Source organism: Lepidochelys kempii, chromosome 5, assembly GCF_965140265.1.
Source record: "Lepidochelys kempii isolate rLepKem1 chromosome 5, rLepKem1.hap2, whole genome shotgun sequence".
NCBI lineage: Eukaryota > Metazoa > Chordata > Testudines > Cheloniidae > Lepidochelys > Lepidochelys kempii.
The window spans coordinates 17,802,228-17,824,070 of NC_133260.1; the positions used below are offsets into that span (position 1 = coordinate 17,802,228).

Below are 21,843 nucleotides of genomic sequence, written 5' to 3' on the forward strand. Positions count from 1 at the left end.
TAGAACGTGATTGCATGCAAAGTTCTTAGAATATGGAATGCTTTTCCTGTCTAACCGGCATTTGTGAAAGAGATTAGCCAGTAAATAAGTGGGACAATTGTTCTCTGAAGACAAAAAATCTAAAAGGTCCGTCTAGGTTTAGTTCCTGTATCTACCACAGTGGAAAACAAGACATGCCCATGATGTATAGCGATGGGGCCATTAGAAATATGTGTAATAAATAAATCTAGAACTAAAGAAATATCGAGTCAGATCCTCTGCTCTTGTAAATTGGGTGTAGCTCTATTGAAATCAGTGAAGTCAATGGAGCTATGCTGATTTGCATCCTGTGAAAATCTGGCCCATTGTGTGTGTGTGTGTGTGTGTGTGAATGTGTACAATATATATATCGCCATCCGAAAGCTAGTGAACTTCATTTTCTGGTTTCTTCAGATCTTCAGTACAGTTTACTCCTCATTACTTTAGTAAAGCATGCTCCAGAAATGCCTACCGTAGCTCAATACATTAGATCAACCTGCACAGAAATATCAGCTGAGCAAGACACTCAGCTAGTATAAAGTGATGTAACGCCACTGAATTCAGCCAATTTACACTAGTTATTGATCTAGCCCAATGTGTCTACATTTATTAATATACTTTACGCTTCTCACTGCTGCCAAGATGTCTGTACCAAGTTTTTTTTTTAAATTAGCTGTTCCAAAAAGCACTGTTTTATTTTAGCTGTGGTTTCAATTTTAAAGGTGTATTCATGATTCCATTAGCAAACACATAAAATGAAAAGAAAAGGAGGACTTGTGGCACCTTAGAGACTAACCAATTTATTTGAGCATAAGCTTTCGTGAGCTACAGCTCACTTTGCCAAAAGTACTCCTTTTCTTTTTGTGAATACAGACTAAAACAGCTGTTACTCTGAAATCTAACATAAAATGGACTATTAGAAGTGGTTATACATCTATCAAGAGTAATTTATCTAATCTATCTATAAAGTGACAGTATATGTCATTGTGACTACCAGGAGCCAGTTTTAACAATTTAGCTCTTCTTTGACTCATTCTTATTCATAAATAGGTTTGAGTTGGGATTGAAGCTTAATTGCTTGCTAATCAGTACTTGAGCAAAGTAAACTTCCTGCAAGTGTTTGGTTCAGTGCTAGGCAGAAGAGCTGGACTAACAGCAGATGCAAGATTCATGCCTTTAAAACAATGAACTTGAACTTATTTTAGCTGGTGTGGCTATGGGAATTAAGACATAGGTACATCTACACAGCAATTAAACACTTTAAATTACTGCATAGACCTTTGGGCTTGAGCTGGAGCCCAAGTTCTGGGAGCGCCATGAGTGGGGAACATTCCAGAGCCCGGCCTCCAGCCCGAGTCCTAACATCTGCACAACAATTTTGTGTTGTGAAGCCTTGAAGCCCGAGTCCCGTGAACCCACACCAGCTGACCCAGGCCAGCCACAGCCATTCCATGGGTCTTCTATTCCAGTGTAGAGACTAAGTGTAGAGATTCTCCTTTGCAGGAAATACGCTGTGTATCAGAAATGCTGTCAGTGGGATTCTGATCCAGTATTCATGGGCGTGCACCAAAAATATAGATGTGTCTGCAGTTTTTCGAGACTTTCCAGTTTTGTTCTAGTTCCAGGTGCTTTTTAAATGTTTTCAAAATATCTGGTGAGCAGATCGAGGGAGTTAAAACTCCCACCTACCTAGCTGTTTTCCTTTGTTCAGATAAGAGTCTGGGTTCATTCTGATGGTCAAAAAAATGGACTGATTTATGGTTTTTTAGTCAGGGAAGAATTTAGAATCCAGCTGGTCTGGGCAAAAAAATTGTAATCTTCAGTTTATTTGGGATTCTGTCAGATGAGGCATGTTAGTGAGCAAAACCTCAGTTATTATGAGCCAGTTTGCTTTGAATAATTTAATTAGAAAATACTTATCAGCTGGGAAGTTCACAGGAAAATATTTAAGTGAGGTTTCTGATTTACTCCTCTGTCCCTAATACTTTTGAAATACTAACGTAAACAGAGCAACGATGGGCATTTTATCGTATTGCTAATCATTAGTTTGGTTTAAATCATTAGTGAATTTCAGTGTTTGTGAAAAGTGTCCCAACTGACAGCCTTGAAGACTAAAGTGCTATACTTATTCACAGACCTGCTACAATCTGGGTAGCAGCAAACAAGTTTTATCCACACTGCTCCCTCACTGTGCCTGTAGAAGGACCACCACTGAGAGAATAAATTAGTGTTCATGCCCATTCTTTCTGGGGCTGACAAATTGTCATCTGCTGACAAATTGCCATCTGGGGTGCTTATGGTTTCATTATCGGGATGCCCCATCCATTAGGAACTGTGGTGCCACCCAGCACCAAGTCATTTCAAACAGGCTACCAAATCGCCATCATGTGAAAATGTCTTTTGGTCACTATTGCCCTGGTCTGGACTTGAACTGGTAGCCATAAAAGGCATTTTTCCCATTACCTAGACCTTGAAACATGCACTTCCCTGTTTGTCACTTTTTTTCTTCCCACTGGTTTTTATTCTTCCCACTAATAACTTCAACTCCAGTGTGTGTGTGTGATCACAGTAAGCTGAACTGAGTTGTTTACTCTGGGTAATATTCCCTCCTTCTTCAGAAAACCTGCGCAAGGGATATGCTCCACTTAAGGCCTGCTCTACACTAGGAAACTGGGTCAGTATAACTATGCTGCTCAAGGGAGTGAAAAATCGACACGGCTGAATGATGCAATTAGACTGACCTAACCCCCAGTACAGTCAGCACTAGGTCAATGGGAGAATTCTCCCATTGACCTTTCTCCCATTGACCTCACTACTGCCTCTCAGGGAGGTGGATCACCTATGTGGATGGGAGAAGCCCTCCCATTGGCATAGATCAGGAGTGGACAAACTACGGAAGCGGCTGGCACCATGTCCCTGTGGCCCCGGGGGGAGGGGGAAGGGTAGAGGGCTCCGCGTGCTGCCCTTGCCTGCAGGCACCGCCCCTTGCAGCTCCCATTGGCCTTAGCCCCGCTGCATGCCGCTGCCACCCCGGAGCTGCTCCAGGTAAGCGGAGCTGGGCCAGAGCCCACACCTCTCCTGCACCCCAACCCCCTGCCCTGAGCCCCCTGCCACACCCGTCCTGCACTCCAACCCCCAGCCCTGAGCCCTCTCCTGCCCCACAACCCCTTGCCCTGATCCTTTTCCTGCACACCACACTCCCTACCACAACCCGCTGCCCCAGTCCTACATTCATGGCCCTGCATGCAATTTCCCCACGCAGATGTGGTCCTCGGGCCAAAAAGTTTGCCCACCCCTGGCATGGATAGTGTCTTCCCTGAAGCACTACAGTGTTGCAGCAGCTACAACGTTTTAAGCATAGACAAGCCCTTAGTCTCACTTATACCTATTTAGTGGTGTATCAACCTTACATATGTATTCCACCCTGTGACAGGGTATACCTGGCCCTCTGGAGGCCCTACTACACCCTGCCCCAGGAGAAGAGCAGAAAAGGTGGGTCATCCAGACCTTCCTAGAGAGGCCTCATAAGAAGCAGCCCAGCAGGTTCAGTTAAAAGGCGATACAGGGCTTTAGCAGGTCAGTTGCTGGCTAGGACCTGAGCAGCAAGGCCGGGTGCTCTTCTCTGGCCATAGGAAACTGAATGATAACCAGACTTTGAGTTCTGGCTGCATTTTGCTTTCTGCAAGGACCTGATAACTGTAACCCTAAGGTCCTGGGTGAAAGGAAGGAGACCAGTGGGAAGAAGCCCAGGGAAAATTGTAGCAGCTAATTGAAGGAGTTAAAGGGAGCAGGGCATGACTATTGTTCATAGGTTCCCTGGGTAGGGACACATAGTAGTGTGTGGGCCTGGGTTCCCCCCACCAGTCATTGGGGAAGTGGCCTAAGCCCCAAGAAGGGGATAAGTCTCATTGAGAAGCCCAAGTAAAGGATTTGAATGTGAAGGGCTGAGGGATGGGGTGAAGACCTTGGTCAGGACAGACAGACAGTCTGGTGAACACCAGAAGGGGACTGACCCTGAGAGATGACCTCATTGGAGAGCTGGGGCATTGAGAAACAGTGAAGACAAAGAATCTCCAGGGAGAAAGCCCTGAGGCAATGCTCTAGAACACGGCAGGACTCAGGTAGCCCAGAAATGTTTGAGAACTGAGCCCAGAGACAAGGCTGAAGACACTAACAAGGGAACAAAAAGAAAAGGAGTACCTGTGGCACCTTAGAGACTAACCAATCTAGTTGAGCATAAACATAAGCTTTCGTGATGCATCCGATGAAGTGAGCTGTAGCTCATGAAAGCTTATGCTCAAATAAATAGGTTAGTCTCTAAGGTGCCACAAGTACTCCTTTTCTTTTTGCAAATACAGACTAACACGGCTGCTACTCTGAAACCTAACAAGGGAACAGTGATAGTCCTTATTGGACCTCTGTTATCTCAGAAGGGGTTCATTCATGCATATTGACTGTGTGAGTTGGCTGAAGGGCTGAGACAGTGAAGAGCTGCCTAGAGAGCTTGGCAGCCGAACGGCGCAGCAGGAGCTGAGGAAAAGAGCACAGGATTGCAACCAGCTGACAGGAGACGCTAATGAGAGGTTGGTGACACACACCCTTTGGGCCAATATTGCAGTCAAAGACACATTTCCCATTGATTTCAAAAGAAATTTTGCCTGAATAAGGACCAAGGATTTGGTCTTAGCTATTTACTTGTTTCAAATCTAAAGTTGACCCAAGTACAAATATTTTTATGCAGATGTGTAGGAAATAAGTACCCAAATCTTTCCTTCTGCTTACACCTCATGAATATATTATTTGCATTGGTGTTCAGCATGATATTAGTGTTTAAAGGGGTTGTGCTACATTTGTTGTCAATGACTAGTCTTAAGATTTTTCAGACACTACAGTTTCTCAAAAGTAGGCAAAAAAAGAGGGTAGGTTTGGGAAATGGATGTGGGCTGACATCTCAAGAAATACCAGCCTACAATGTATTTCATTAAACCCTGACAACAGATTAATGAAATCCACAGAAGCACAGATGAAACCTATCTCTGCCTTTATAAAATGAACACATAGCATTCTGCAGCTAAAGAAAGCACAAATCTCACCAGAAATGACATCAAAGACCTGCTGAGCTTTTGCAGCTGTTTGTCAAATTCCCCTGAAGTGTGAGGGTATTTCTAAGCAAGACAATGCAGAATATAGTATTTTGATGTCTCGTAGAACAGCACATGCATTATCCTCATTTTATTTCTTGTCGCTAGCCTAATCTGAAAAGTAAAGTAGGATAGTGTGGTGTTTAGTCATGCTTCTTGAACGTGCTTTGTAGGCAGCTTTGCTCTGTTCTGCTTAATGATATACTGCTAACATTTTACTAAACCTTAAATACAGCTCTGAAATAAAAGGACCATTTTCATTTTCCTGTGTTTATAATGCCAATCAATTGGCGCCTTCAAGCAATTATTGACTAATTAAAGACTATCTTAGAGAAGACAGAGAAAGCATTAGGAGCTCACATGTTGAGTTAAACTCTCTCATAATATTTGCATAGTGCCATATATGGAAGAACAAATAGATGTCTGCTGAATCTTTTACTGGGGAAATTGGAGCCCTGGCAACCAGGCAGTGTAATTCAGTTACCAAAATTGGAGTCCTTTTCCAGGTTCTCATTTCTTTTGTGGGTCATATATCGCAGCATTGGAGGGTTGGGGGTGTCAAGGTGAGCTGTGCAAAAAGTATGCACAATTTTGATATTGAACTTGCCTGCTTTCAGCTCCCTATTTCCAGATGGGTTAAAAATTTAGATCTAGATTTTGACTAGTCCATGGTTCAGGAACATTCAGACTGAGATTAGAGCATGTGATATGATTCATTTATAATGAGAAGGGCCACATACCAAAATCACCCAGTGACATTACGTATTGGGTCTGAGACTCAGTCCAGGTTTCAAACACCCCCTAAGTTTGAACAGGTTTGATTCTGTGATCTTGATTCCATGATCTTGATTCAGGGTCTAGTTTTGTTACAAACTGGTAGTGAAGACTGAGTTAATCAAAAGATTATTTAAAGCTCACAAACCTTTTGGACAAACCTGTGCCATGCTTCAAACCAGCCCCAGGTGACGTGTTGTTTTGCTCGAAAATCCCAAGGACTACTTGTCTTCAAAAGGTTTTGTTGCCGGCACCCAGTGCCGAGAGGTAAAACAACAGCAGGGGTTGGTTCGCTACCCGGTATGCTTCACTCAATAATCACAACGGGGTGGAGAAGCAGAAAAGTTTATTTGAAGCTTCAAAAAGGTACAGGGAGATTAGAATCTCAAATCCTGTACACAGAGCAGGAAGTTACACAGGCTTTTATACATCCTTTCTTCAGCATACTTATCCAATAGCAAGCTGCCCTAAGTATCCATATAGCCAGCCAATCCAGTTACCAGCTAGTTCCCTTGTTTTTTGTATCATTTGTTAAACTATACATAAAGCTGCTTTATTCAGCATTGTTTTTCCATATCTGCCCTGTTTGGCCTTGTTTAGTTTCAGGCAGTCTGACTCTGCAACATAGTGTTGCAGATCCTCAGCATAACTGCTGTGTGTGCCTCCAGGCGGGGGGCCAAGGACACTTGGGCCTAGTACGCAGAGCTGCTGCGTGTGCCTCCAGGCGGGGGGCCAATGACACTGGGCCTAGTGCGAGGGGGCTTCATCGACACTTGTGGTCTTCCATCCCCTCAAGTTACCTAGTGGCCATGCCCAGTGTCCCCAACAGTTTCAAAACTGAACTCAGGTGAAATTCAGCAGTTTCATCTGAGTTTCTCTTTGAAATATTGGATTTGATTGAACCTGCAAAACTCTGACCTTTGACCCATGGCCTGAGCTCAGGTGATCAGGTAAACAATCAAATGAAACTAAAACTATAATGCAAATAGGAATAAACAAAGACGCTTAAACATTTTGTTTAAAATGAGCCTTGCAGTTAGCCTGAAGGCTGGTATTTAGTTCAAGGCCTAGTGGTGGTGGTAATAGCGCAGGCCACATTAGGCCTACTAAAAGTTAGTGTTAGTAAGTAACCTTTGGTTAGAAGATTTAGCAATATATATCTTGTGAGAAACTGTCTAGACTGCAGAGGCTTTATTTAGCCCGACTTCCTTAACCACATTGTACAGAGAATCTCCTAGCTGTGCAAATGCTTACAACAGTTGTCAGAACCCCCAAAATGGGTAGCAGGAATGACACACATGAACCAGAGGCCAAAACTTAACCATATATGGTCTTGGAAATACATAGGTGTAAGGAATGGGCTCATTAAAAGGGACTCGAATCCAACCCTCAGCAGGATCTTGGGAAAGCAGAATGGTGGCTATCTGAATCCTTAATCTCACTTTAAGGTGAACCCAGAGTCCCATGATTCATGAGTATATATGATGTGGACTCTGCTGTTGTTGTTGTCATTTTTTCTTCTAGGTCTGACATTGCTTACATTGATTGTGGTATAATAAAACTCATAAAGTCTGTGTCTCAACAATCATCTTCTTAATTTAATTGCTTCATGTCACTAATAATAGTTAATTCACTAATTCATGTCACTAATAATAATTAATTCACTAATAATTCATTCTTTGGTGGCTAAGTGCATTTTGAACCCCAAATTAATGATAAGGCTGCAACTCAAAGTAAAAACAGAGCAGCACTAACCCTGCTATACTGAAATCACAGAATGTAATGACAATATTAATAATAGTTTGCAGTCCTGTTAGCCCTTCCCTCTGTGGATCTCGAAGCTCTTTACAAACACTAAAAATTAAAGCCTCACAACAGACTTGTAAAATAAGGAAGTGTATTATTATAGTATAATTAATGGTAATTATTACTTGTATAATGATAGTACCTAGAGACTTTAAATTGAGATTGAGAGTCCATTATGCTAGGTGCAATACAACACACCATAAGAGACACTCCCCACTATGAAGAGTTTACAATCTAAATAGATAAAGATGGGAAACTGAGTCATAGACCAGTTAAGTGTGTTACTCGGTGAGTCTGTGGCAAAGCTGAGACTCAAACCCAGATCTCCATTTTTACATCAGAGAAACTCCAATGGCTACAATGGATTTACCCTTGAGTAAAGTGGGAAGAAGTCAGACAGTTTAATTCATTCTGGACAAGCGCAGACAGAGTAGGCCTGTTGAATGCCTTAACTGTTTAAGTTTTAATTTTATGCTTGAGGCTAACAGTTAATGGTCTAATGCCCAATCTTTAGTTGGGAAAGTCTTTGTTCATTGGATGCTCGAGCTCCAGTTTTGCTGTATTAAGTCAATGTTCAGTTGTAAACTTTTGAAAGAACCACCAAGATGTTTTGTTCAGAGTGACGAACAACCTCCATTCCCGAGGTTTTAGTAACTCTGAGGTTCTATTGTACTGGGCTAGGTGGACTATTGGTCTGACCCAGTATGCACGTTAGTTTTTTCTTATCAATCGCATTATCATCAGCTGTTTGTAGGAGCATAAACCTGATGATGGACATATCAGCTGGCTTTGCTGAAATGCAAATAGTTATGGTTCTGTTGCTGCTTGGGTTATATCCAAGCATGCATTTTAATGTTTCCTTGGATAAGATAAATTAGACCCCCCCCCCCATATTTTCTTGGATCATGAGTAGTACACTGCATATCCATCCAGCACCATGAAATGACCCTTACCATTCCATCACAGCTCTGAGATTCCACATATTTCTCTCCTATACGTTTCCAATTCTTTGGTCACAATGGCACACTTCCTTTGTTACAGACTCTTTACATTCCACATTCCTACTCTAACGATTTGTTTATGAAGGTTCACGTCATTCTTTTCCTTGGTGCAAACATGCACTGTACTTCCCATAAGATTTGGTGAAGCACCATCATAACTACAATCAACACTCTTAATGGCTAGAACCTCCTCTCCAGTGTAATTTGTCATGATTTCCATCCAGAATATGTTTGAGACATTGTCACAGGTGAAAGAGGATAACAGCCTGAATGATCTTTGGAATAAAATGAAAATTGACCTATTATGCTTAAACTTCAAAAGCACACATTTTGAAAAGTCTGCATGGGACTGCGTTGTGGCTAGCCAAGAAAGTGTTTGAACTGGCGAAAAAAAAAAAGATGCAGAATGGCTTGGAAATGGAAGAATATAGACGGGAGTACATGGAATTCAGCAGACAGACTCAAAGGCAGACAAGAGAGGCAAGAGTGAATGCATCAGGACATAAGGAGAGGAACTTGAGAATTATAAAGAGTCCTAATACAAAACATACGTTCACAGTGGTCTGGCCTGTTACAAAAAGTTTTCCCCATGATCAAGCATAATAAAAGATCATGATGGCAGAGTTCTCACCCAAGGTGACAATATCAAATAGTAATAGAGAAATTGATACCGAAATCTATATGCCTCATCAGAGCCACTTACAATACTGAACAATAGAAAGATGAATACAGTATGGAGTTGGAGCCATCAATCTTGTGAGAGGAAGTGATGTGAACTGTTATGAAAATGGAGCCTAGGAAAGCACCAGGAGCAGATAACATACCGGCAGAACTGCTGAAAGTGATTGGTGACTGTGGTATAGATCTCGTGTGGAAAATTTGCAGTGATAGATGGATGACTAGAAATTGGCCAGATGACTAGATGAAAGGAATCTTTCTGCCTTTACCAAAGAAAAGAGACACAAGAGTGTAGTAACGACCATATTCTCGCCCTGATATCGCACACAAGCAAAGCTCTGCTCTACATAATCCAGGATCTGCAGCGAATGTTTAGAAGCAGAACTACCACCACAGCAAACTGGTTTCAGAGAGGGGCAAGGTGTGATGGTTCTTGGGGTACCCAGACAGGACTGAGAGTCCTCTTGTTACCCCCCTGCCTCCAGCATGAGGGAGACTTGTTTATGCTTCTGGGTATCAGCTCCCTGATGCCATCTGCCTGTTAGACATGTAATCACTCGTCTTTGGGCTATGCCAGCCCTTATTTTATTATGCAAGCTAACAATCTGTGTACCCCAGTTCCTGGTTCTATTCAAAGCATTTGTCTGTAGTATCCAGCCCCTTCTACATTGAACACTCACAGAAATACCAGGTCTGTAGTCCCAAGGAATCCATTTTGAAGCCCTTGGAGGAGAGGAAGGTGATCAGGAACAGTCAACATGGATTCACCAAAGGCAAGTCATGCCTGACCAACCTGATTGCCTTCTATGATGAGATAACTGGCTCTGTGGATATGGGGAAAACGGTGGATGTGATATATCTTGACTTTAGTGAAACTTTTGATTTGGCCTCCAACAGTATTCTTGCCAGCAAGTTAAAAAGTATGGATTGGATGAATGGACTATAAGGTGGATAGAAAGCTGGCTAGATCATCAGGCTCAACGGGTAGTGATCAATGGCTCGATGTCTAGTTGGCAGCCAGTATCAAGCAGGGGTCTGTCCTGGGGCTGGATTTGTTCAACATCTTCATTAATGATCTGGAATGATGGGATGGATTGCACCCTCAGCAAGTTTGTGGATGACACTAAGTTGGGGGGAGAGGTAGATATGCTGGAGGGTCGGGGTAGGATCCAGAGTGACCTAGACAAATTGGAGGATTGGGCCAAAAGAAATCTGATGAGGTTCAACAAGGACAAGTGCGGAGTCCTGCACTTAGGACAGAAGAATCCCATGCACTGCTACAGGCTGGGGACCGAGTGGCTAAGCAACAGTTCTGCAGAAACAGACATGAGGATTACAATGGACCAGACGTTGGATATGAGTCATCAGTGTGCCCTTGTTGCCAAGACAGCTAATGGCATATTGAGCTGTATTAGTTGGAGCATTGCCAGCAGATTGAAGGAAGTGATTATTCCCTGTATTCGGCACTGGTGAGGCCACATTTGGAATATTGCGTTCAGTTTTGGGGCGCCCACTACAGAAGGGATGTGGACAAATCGGAGAGAGTCCAGCGGAGGGCAACAAAAATTATTAGAGGGCTGGGGTACATGACTTTTATGAGGAGAGGCTGAGGGAACTAATACTGCTGACCAGAAGAAAATTGAAGCCTTTGAGATGTGGTGTTGACAAGGATGCTTGCTTATCTCCTGGACAGAAAAAAAGATGAATGCTTAGGCTAGAAATATTATTGAAGAGAAGTGGACTCAGCTGGCAGAAATTAATTTATGTACTTTGGTCACATAAGGTGTAGAGATGGAAATAACCCGAAGAAAGTTATCATGAAAGGAATGGTGTCGGGTCTTTGTAACAGGGGATGACCCGTGAGGAGGTGGATAAATGGTGAGCAGCAAATATCTGGGAGGTCATCTGATGAATATTCAAAGTTAGCAATGGATCAAGAAGGCTTCCAAAATTCTTTTGTGATGTCACCAATATTCAGTCATGAATAAATGGTTTTTACTTAAGTGGGAAGGGAATCAAACCCTTTCCAGTGCCTTAACTGTTAGATCATCCAATTTTTAATAAAATAAGTGAACATTTTTCTTCCCTAATCCTTACTACTAATTATTTAATCCTGGTGTCTTGACCAAAGTATTTATCACTTAATTTTATTCTAGTGGACCCAGTATTTCTCCAATAATTCAGTTGGGCAGGTTGAGTCTGATTCTTCATTCTGATACAATCAGAATCAGGCCAGTTATTTTTTACTACTTATCAGCTTTTGTATAGAGGTGTTGTCACTGGTAAATCATTAACTACAGTCTTCCCTATAACTGCATTCCATTGGTGGGTGAATTGATCCAAGCATACCTACAGTGGGCCTGATGCTGTAGTCATTTACACAGGTTTTACATCAGTGTCACTATACTGACTGCAGAATAGCTACTTCCAATTTACACCCATGTAATTTAAATCAAACTTGAAATCTGCAGAGCAGAATTCCTCCTGATGGCAGGTAGTATATGAGTTGTTGTTCTGATAAATCAGAGAAACCATTTTATATAAGGAGTCATTTACAAGGAGTTCTCTGATCAGATGTTTTTTCCTTCAACTGTTACAACAAAATGAATATCTTCCTACCCTTCTCAGACACTCTTGACAGGCTCATAAGAGCAAACAAGCTTCTAGTTTTATAGTTGCCAGCATTTGGATGTAAAAATCAGCTTTGGGATCTGATGTTGCTCTCAAGAGATGTATTTCTTTACAGAGCTACAGGCTTTATTCCTAAAGAGTTTTTGTGCAGCTGCAAGTCTGTTTTTTATTAAGAACTATAGTTATGCAGAAACTCACATCAGGATACATGTCTCTCAGGAGGACACTAGAGTCACTGTCTATTACTATTACATCTGGAACTGTATGTTTTCTTATTGACACCTGTGCTGGTTACTCTTTATTGTTGCTGGTGCTGTTTATTATATGTTGTAATAAGTTGAGGATACCCAGTTGTCTAGGCCGGTCATCTCTGAAAGTTATTTACCATAATCCTCAAAATACATTACTGGATTTTTGTTTCACCTACTGAAAAGCCAGCATGTGGATGCTCTCTCTTGCTCTCTACTTCTTCATTATCCATTCCAAGACCTAACTCAGCCCAGACACACGGTTTCTGGTTGACAGACACACACGAGCAGTGGTTTTCAAACTTTTTGTATTGGTGACCCTTTCACACAGCAGGCCTCTGAGTGTGCCCCCTCCCCTTATAAATTAAAAATGGGAGGGGGAGTTAATTTAATTTCATTGGGGCTTGGAGCTGTCAGCCCCATGGAGCTGACAGCTCATGATCCCCATGTAACGACCTTGTAACCCCTTGAGGGGTCATGACCCTGCATTAGAGCCTAGTGAAAAAACATACATTTTATGGGAAGTTTTCACTTTTTTTGTTTATTAGCTGTCAGAATGGGTTTGTTTTTTGTATTTTCTACGATAGAGCAGAGGTAGCAAATATGTGACCTGGGATAGAAAAGGTTCCAACTATCTATTCCTTTGCACCTTGTATAATCATCCATACTTTTGCAAAGTGAAGGGAAAGTTGGGTATAAAAATGCTTCCTTCTGCAGGTGTACACTGCAGTGATGAGCTGCCAAAATCTTAACAACTGGTTCCCTATAAAAAGTTCTGATTTAAGGGATGTGCCACAGTATGTATTTTTTGTACCTTTCTCCATAAAAAGTGGCAATGCACGGAGTCATTGGGAGTCAGACTTAACAATAAAAAAATATTTTACATGTTTATTGCAATAGAAACCAGGTATTGCTTTATTAAAAGCATATCAACATGACATCAAGGCAAGTGCGACCCCTGTTAATAAAATAATAAACTAGACCAAGGTGGCCCGAGGACCACATCGGGATTGCAAAATTGTGTCAGGGGCAGGTAGGGAAGGCTGTGCCTCCCAAAACAGCCTGTCCCCGTCCTCTGTCCGACCCCCACCCACTTCCTGCCCCCGACTGCCCCCCTCAGAACCTGCAACCAATCAACCCCACTCCTGCTCCTTGTCCCCTGACCACCCCTACCCGAGACCCCCCACCCTAACTGCTCCCCAGGACCCCACCCCCTACCCAACTTGTCCTGTTCCCTGTCCCCTGACTGCCCCGACCCCATCCACCACCACCCTGACAGACCCTCGGAACTCCCACACCTACCCAACCCACCGCCCCCGTTCTCCGTCCCCTGACCACCACCCCCAGAACCTCCGCCCCCTCCAACCACTCCCTGCCCCTTATCCAACCCCTCCTCCCAGCCCCGGCCCAGCCCCCTTACCATGCTGCTCAGGGCAGCGTGAATGGATGCCGCGCGGCCCGCCGGAGCTCACAGCCCCACCCCCTTACCATGCCGCTCAAAGCGGCTGGAGCTGCAGAGCTGCCCAGGAGCGGTCCAGGGCGCTGGTGCCGGTGGTGCAGCACGCTGAGGCTCTGCAAGAGGGGGGAGGAGCTGGGGGAGCCTCCCTGGCTGGGATCTCAGGGAGCCGTAACAATTTTTAGCAGGTTCTAAAACTGCTTCAAAATTTAACAACCGGTTCGCACGAACCAGTGCGAACCGGCTCCAGCTCACCACTGTGTACGTGACCATACAAGGTGCAAGGCAGTGAAGAATCAGGCCTACACTGATTGTTCAAACTTCACAGAAACCAGCAACCCAATTGGCAATAACTGGCAACCTTCTTGGCAGTTTCACCAGACAGAGGACAGTGCCTGAAAGGACCTGGAAACTGAACTACCCCCCCTTGAAAAGAAAAGGAGGACTTGTGGCACCTTAGAGACTAACACATTTATTTGAGCGTAAGCTTTCGTGAGCTACAGCTCAGCTCATGAAAGCTTATGCACTAATAAATTTGTTAGTGTCTAAGGTGCCACAAGTCCTCCTTTTATTTTTACAGATACAGACTAACACGGCTGCTACTCTAAAATCTACCCCTTGTGGTAAATGCATTTGGCTAGATTGTAACTCGGACTAGAGAACACATGCAAGTGGGTAAGAGAAAGTATGTGTGTATATATGTGCCACCTGGACCTTAGGCTCAGATATGTGGTCATAAACGAGGCTATTTACCCACCTTACCTACCTACCTCCCCGTGGAGACGAGTAGGGAATAGATGGAGTCTTGGCTCCAGACTTCCCTTACTCAGTGGCCAGAGTAGATTCATCCATCTTCCTTGGAAGTCTTTTCCAGTAATTGTTTTTTCCTTTAAGAACTTCTCTGATCTCAAGTATTGAACTCTTAGTTCCAGGCCATTGTTCTTTGTTCCTCTATCTCCTCAGACTGTCAGTAATTCTTTCTTAAGATATATTATTACCTTAAAGATAACATATAATTATAAACTGTGATCATGGCACGTCTGGAGCTGTCATTGTCTTTCATATATTCTGAATTTAGGTAATCCTCACCCCTGAATGATCCAATACTTTAGAAAAAGACATACTTATACTTTCTTCTAAGGGCATGTCTTCACTTAGCAATGTTAAGCAGCGCTTTAACGTGGCTGTGTAGTCACGGCACTATAAAAACCCCACCTCCACGAAGGGCGTCGCTACCAGTGCTGGGAGTGCGGCTCCCCGTGCTGATGCACTGTCTACACTGCTACTTTACAACGCTGAAACTTGCAGGGCTCAGGAGGGGTGTTTTTTCACATGCCTGAATGAGAAAGTTGCTGTGAGACAAGTGTAGACAAGGACTTAGAGAGAATAAACAATAATGATCTCTTCTGCAGCATCAGTGTGTTTATGGAGGAGAAGAAACTGCAAAATGTATCTAATTCCAGTGCCACTTCATGGGATATTAGTGGAGATTGAACCTGGGACCTCTAGATGAATGGCTCTTAATCTTTCCAGACTATTGTACCCCTTTCCGGAGTCTGATTTGTCTTGCGCACCCCCAAGTTTCACCTCACTTAAAAACAACTTGCTTACAAAATCAGATATAAAAATACAAAAGTGTCACAGCACACTATTGCTGAAAAATTGCTTAGTTTCTCATTTTTACCATATAATTATAAAATGAAGCAATTGGAATAGAAATATTGTACTTACATTTCAGTGTATAGTATATAGAGCAGTATAAACAAATTTTAGTTTGTACTGACTTCACTAGTGCTTTTTATGTCACCTATTGTAAAACTAGGCAAATATCTAGATGAGTTGATGTGCCCCCTGGAAGACATCTGTGTACTCCCAGAAGTACACATACTTCTGGTTGAGAACCACTCCTCTTGGTTGCGTGAAGCCACTTGCGCACGCCTCCGCCTAGGAGCCGGACCTGTTACTGGCCGCTTCTGGGGCACAGTGTAGCCCATGGTGCCAGGACAGGCAGGAAGCCTGCCTCTGCACCCCAGCTGCATTGCTGACTGGGAGCCACTGGAGGTAAGTCCATGCTCCTGCCCCAGCCCTGAGTCTCCCCAAACCTGGAACCCGCTCCTGCAACCCAAACCCCTTATCCCCAGCCCCACCCCAGAGCCTGCACCCCCACCCCACAGCCCTTACCCCTGCACCCCAACCCTCTGCCCCAGCCCTGAGCCCCTCCCACACCCTAAACCCCTCATCCCCTGCTCTGTTGGGTCATGGGCCTCAACAATTTTCTTCAACTAGGTCCCCAGAAATATTTGAAAACCACTGCCTTCGACAACTAATGTAAGCTATCTTTCATAGAGGCTGAGAAACCTTATTGTCCGTGTGCTAGTCTAAGGTAAAGTGCAAGTGTTTGGAGCTAGGGCCCTGATTCTGTAATCACATATACTGCTTTTGGGCCAGATCCCCCACTGGTGTAAATCAGCATAGATTACTGGAAATCAATGGAGCTGTGGACATCAGCTGAGGATCTGGTTCAGTGAGTGTAGCTGGACTAATTAAATATATAATATATAATATTATCATATGTGTTTCCAGGATTAGGACCTTGGAATTGATCTTCTGACATGAACACCCTCAACCTCTATTAAAGTTAGTTCAAGGTAATCAGAACTTTGTAATTGGTGGTATTATTTGGTATTATTTTGGTCCATGACTAAGAGCTGTATTCATGGACCAGGACTATTTGTTCTTGGTGCAGTACAAACAGAATAAAAAGATTGTTCCTGCTCAAAGCCCATACAGTCTAAGGCAAGAAACAAAAGATGGATTGAGAAAGAGAGTATAATGAAACAATGAGACAACATTGGTCAGCATAGATTCATAGATACTAAGGTCAGGAGGGACCATTATGATCATCTAGTCCGACCTTCTGCACAACGCAGGCCACAGAATCTCACCCATCCACTCCTGCGAAAAACCTCACCTATGTCTGAGCTATTGAAGTCCTCAACTCGTGGTTTAAAGACTTCAAGGAGCAGAGAATCCTCCAGCAAGTGACCCGTGCCCCATGCTACAGAGGAAGGCGAAAAACTTCCAGGGCCTCTTCCAATCTGCCCTGGAGGAAAATTCCTTTCCGACCCCAAATATGGCAATCAGCTAAGCCCTGAGCATATGGGCAAGATTCACCAGCCAGATACTACAGAAAATTCTTTCCTGGGTAACTCAGATCCCACCCCATCTAACATCCCATCACAGGCCATTAGGCCTATTTACTATGAATATTTAAAGATCAATTTAATTACCAAAATCATGTTATCCCATCATACCATCTCCTCCATAAACTTATGATAAGCTGTCGTAAGAGATAGTCAACATCTCACAATCAGATCTAGAATATTTGTATATACTTCTGTTTTGTATATACTTCTGTTGACTTCAATAGAGCCAGATTTAATATTACATTGGTCCTACACTAGGAGGTCGGTGTTGTTTAGTTCCCACATTTTTCATAATCTCTTTACAAAGAAACATGCATCCTTTCTTAAGATGAATTTTGATTTATTTATAAATAACTCACAAAGATTCTGTATATCTCCAGAGAGGTGAAACTAAACAGAACTACAGAGCTAGAATGTTGAAGAGAAACCAGAGATTAATATTGGGGTTTAAAATGAAATCTTGATATGGCAATTTCAAAGTGCAAATAAGTGTAATAGTTATGAGGTTAGACAATGAAGCTTAAATGCCTTTTAATGTTCTTTAACTAGCCTCTACTTATTACTGAAGGTCCTGTTTGAAAATACCTTTCGTTGTCTAACTATTTTTGAATTGAGCTGCAATGTCATGCAGCATTCAACAATTACATTGTTTTCTTGTTGTAGTGGAAGATCTTTATCAGCTTTCATGGCACTCTGGTGAGAGCCTAATAAAAGCACACATGGCCACTCATTCAGGAACCAGATTTACAGACTTGTATGGGGTTTTTTGTTACTGTTGTTTTGAAGGTGTTTGGGCAGCTGTAACTCACATCTGCTTTGCTGGTCAAAGATCATCTCGCTAAAATACTCTTTTTAATCCTTCTTTTTGCCAGAGAATCGGAGCTAAATACAATTCCATCTACTAACATCAATTTGCAATAGATGTCCACAAAACAGCCTATAAAATTGTGAGCAAATGAGGTTTCACCTTGCTATTAACAAGGTTGCATTGCCAAGCCTGTCATCAGCGTAGCTGACCCTTTTGCTCTAGGAGGTCTGTTATATTGTCTGTTCCAGCTGGTGCTATTGGCTGTTAATCAGAAGTGTTTATGCTTTTTCATTCTCACTTAATTTCTGCTCTCCGTGCTCAACTTTGTATTCAGAATTGGTTCATCACAAAGTATATTGTTGCAACCCTGTCTCGACATTTCGCCGTCAGCTGGCAGTGATCAGTCAATATTACTTCTGCCACTCTTCACAACGCAGAAAATATGCAATCACACCAATTAGGATGTTTACAGAATCTTTTCTCTGCCGTCTTTCTTCTAACTGGCAAACCTGGCCAAAGATTTTAAAACAGAGAAAATAAGGAAAAAAGCTGGACATGCTGAAATAACGGGCATGGCACTAGCATTGAAAGCTTTTGTGAAGTGTAAAACTATAACATGGCCAAATTCTGCTCTCTTACGCCATTGCATGTTGTATATTGGGTTACATTTCCCCCTCACTTACACCATTTACTACCCATTTCAATGGAACTGCACGTGATTTAAGTAAAAGGATAGAATTTGGCCCATTGATTTGGAATTACTGCAGATCTACAATGATGTAGCTCAGAGCCAAATTTAAGCTACTTAACTATAAGACAGGATCTTTCCCTACTATTCAATACAATATTTCTTTAAGGATATAGGTGCAGACTGAAGTCAATGGCAGTATGCTGAATTACAGCAGGTGACGATATATCTAACTAGTTAAATTGACATTTGATTTTTAATAAAGCAAGTTAAAATTTGGAAAAAAGTGGTCTTCATTTTGCAGAATTCAGAACAGACCCATCTTTCACTTTGTACCAATACTTTTTGTGACTTTCCTTTTAATAGACGTTTCATCTAAATTTATATTGAAATCATCTTAAAAAATGTAGTTTGTGGCAACTGAAAATTTTAAAATCATTATCATAAACATATTTCAGTAAATTACCAATAAAAATAACATTCAGAAAAAAACTGATATTTTTGGTAATTTTTTTCCACACTTTTTTCTTTTTTTTGAAAATGGTTTTCTTTACCCTCCCTTCCCCCCGAAAAGGGTGAAACTTTAACCTGCTTTAGACTCTACCCAAAAGTAGTAACTGGAAAGATCCTGTAAGGGAGTGTGTCACTGTCTTTCATTTTTGCCTTAAAATTTCAGCATGCTGACTTTTATTGACTAGTAACGGTGCAAGATAGAGGGCCAGGTTTACTGTTTGACTGCAGTTGTACCCACTTATGCTGATGGTATTTGACCCATAAGTTTTGTTTAAGACACACATTGGTACCAGTGTAGAAAGGGGCATTGCCTGGGATTAAGCACCCTTTTGTGATCCCGATGGGATGCTTTTCCATTGTTAGGAAAATGGTCCTGTTCTTGACATAAAGAACATAGGGATATGTGCTGTGAATTGCTAGTGAGCTCTTGCTGGCGTAACACTTGTTGTTTTATTATCAGAACCTCTTCCCTTGAGACTCCCTTTCTCTCCCTTATCCACTTTTGACTTTATCTTTTACATCCCACTCCTTTGGCTTGCAGCAGACTCTGACTTTCAACATGAGGACTGCCTTCATTGCCAATGCTTCCTTAAGCCCCAGTTCTTTTGCAAAGCTCTATAACTACCATCTAATGGCTTTTGTAAAGTATCCATCACCACGGTATCTAGAAACCTGATCTATACTCCAACAATGTCTCTGTACTTTTTAGCACCTGAAAAGTTCTGTGAAATGTAATAGTTTGAGTTTGATTGTAAGCCCTTTGGGTGAGACCCATGATATTTTTTGTCATCTTCATAGCAGCCCATACAGTTATGGTGCCTTTAAAAGTAATATGCTAATTCATTGCCATCACTGTTGTCCTGGCAAATTCTAGAGGGATGTAGGCCTGGTCTACACAATAGAGTTAGGTTGACATAAGCTGCCTTATGTTGACCTAATTCTGTAGGTGTCTACAATGTTCGTCATGCTGCTTTAACTTGCCCGTTATGCAGACCTAATAAATCTACCTTGGTGAGAGGCATAGCGTGTAGGTTGACATAGTCAGGGCGATGCAGGGTCAGTGTAGACATTGAGTCGCTTACGTCGACAATGCCTCACTGTGGCCACTCTGATCACTGTTTTGGACCCCACTGCCTGAAAGCCAGGTACACTGGTACATGCTCCTCCACTTTTAAAGCCCCAGGAATTTTTGAAGTTCCATTTCCTATTTGCTCAGAGTGGAGAGCTAACTTAGCAGTTGACCATGCTGGAGCCACGCAGCAGACCTGCTCCTGCATGGAGTACACTTAAGGTGGTGTCTGTGGGGAGAGAAGACTGTGCAGTCACAGTTCCCATCCAGCCATGGGACTTAGACATCTAAGGCTGGTTGCTTGGGGCATGGTGGAGAAGGGTTACGACAGGTACACGCAGCAGTGACGCATGAAAATTAAGGAGCTGTGGTAGGTGTACTAGAAGGCAAGGGAGACAAACAGTCATGCTGGGGCAGAGCCACAGACATGCTACTTCTACAAGGAGCTGCTTGCCATCTTTGGCGGTGACCCCACCTCAACCACCTTATTAAGAGATGACCTTGCTGCCCAGGGAGCAAACAGACATGCTGCAGTCCCTAATTGAACTTCAGGCTGAGTGCATCTGTGCTCACCTCCTCCTGCATCCCATACAGAACTGCATTCCAGGACCTCCCTACACTCCCCTCACCCCCACAGCCCAGATTTCTTTTGGGGCCACAGTAGTACGCCAACCATGCTGCTCCGAAGGACACTGAATACAGTGATAGCAGCACGTCCACCGAGCTGTGACAGACTAGGTTGGTGTATATGTTTGTGAATTCCCTGTTCCTTCCCCCTTAAAGATACTTTTACCTGTATGTAAGAAGTTTATTTCAGCTTGAAGCAGGTATATTTGCATGGCTGTGAAATAAAAGTCTATCTTAGGAAACTGAATTCATCTTTATTAATCTCTAACGTATGGTGGCTGTGGCCACCATTCAAAGATAATAGCAATAGTTGTTTTTGCATTGTTATATTAGCACACATATCACTCATTACAAGGTTCATAGCACAGTGCAACCCCCCCACCCAAAAAAACAAAAAAACAAAACAAAAAAAAACAAAAAAAAAAACAACCAAGCACAGCACAGTACAGCAACTCACATTACTGTGGCTCACTATTAAAATGCTCCTTCAAAGCCTCCCTGAGCTGAATAGCTCCTCACTGAGCTCTTCTTATAGCCCTGGTATCTGGCTGCTCAAAATCAGCAGACAGCCAGTCCGCCCCTGCAGAAACTTCTCCCCCTTTGCTTTACAGTTACCATGAAGTGCACAGCAGGCATCAATGCCATAGGGGTATTTTCTTCACTGAGGTCTAATCTCATGAGTAGACAGTGCCAGCAGCCCTTCAAGTGGCCAAAGGCACATTCAACAATCATTCTTGTTGAGCCTGTTGTTAAAGCATTCCTTGATGCTGTTGGTGGCTGGTATATGGCTTCATGAGCCATGAGAATAAGGGGTAAGCAGGGTCTCCCAGGATCACTACTGGCATTTCAATATCCACAATGGCAATCCTCTGATCTGGAAAGAAAGTCCTGCTTGCAGCTTTCTGTACAGGCCTGTGTTCCTAAAGATGCATGTGTCATGCACTTTCCTTGATCAGCCTGTGTTGATGTCAGTGAAATGACGATGGTGAGCCACCAGAGCTTGCAACGCTATAGAAAACATAAGAATGGCCATACTGGGTCAGACCAAAGGTCCTTCTAGCCCAGTATCCTGTCTTGGCCAATGCCAGATGCCCCAGAGAGATTGAACAGAACAGGGAATCATCAAGTGATCCATCCCCTGTCACCCATTCCTAGCTTCTGGCAAACAAAGGCTAGGGA

The 21,843-nt window shown here is 42.8% G+C and overlaps 1 protein-coding gene across 1 annotated transcript in view; it reads left to right on the forward strand.

The window, feature by feature from the left end:
* DCC (DCC netrin 1 receptor) overlaps positions 1-21,843 on the forward strand; it is a 958,218-nt gene that overhangs the window by 190,041 nt on the left and 746,334 nt on the right. The gene's annotated exons all lie outside the window — the stretch shown is intronic.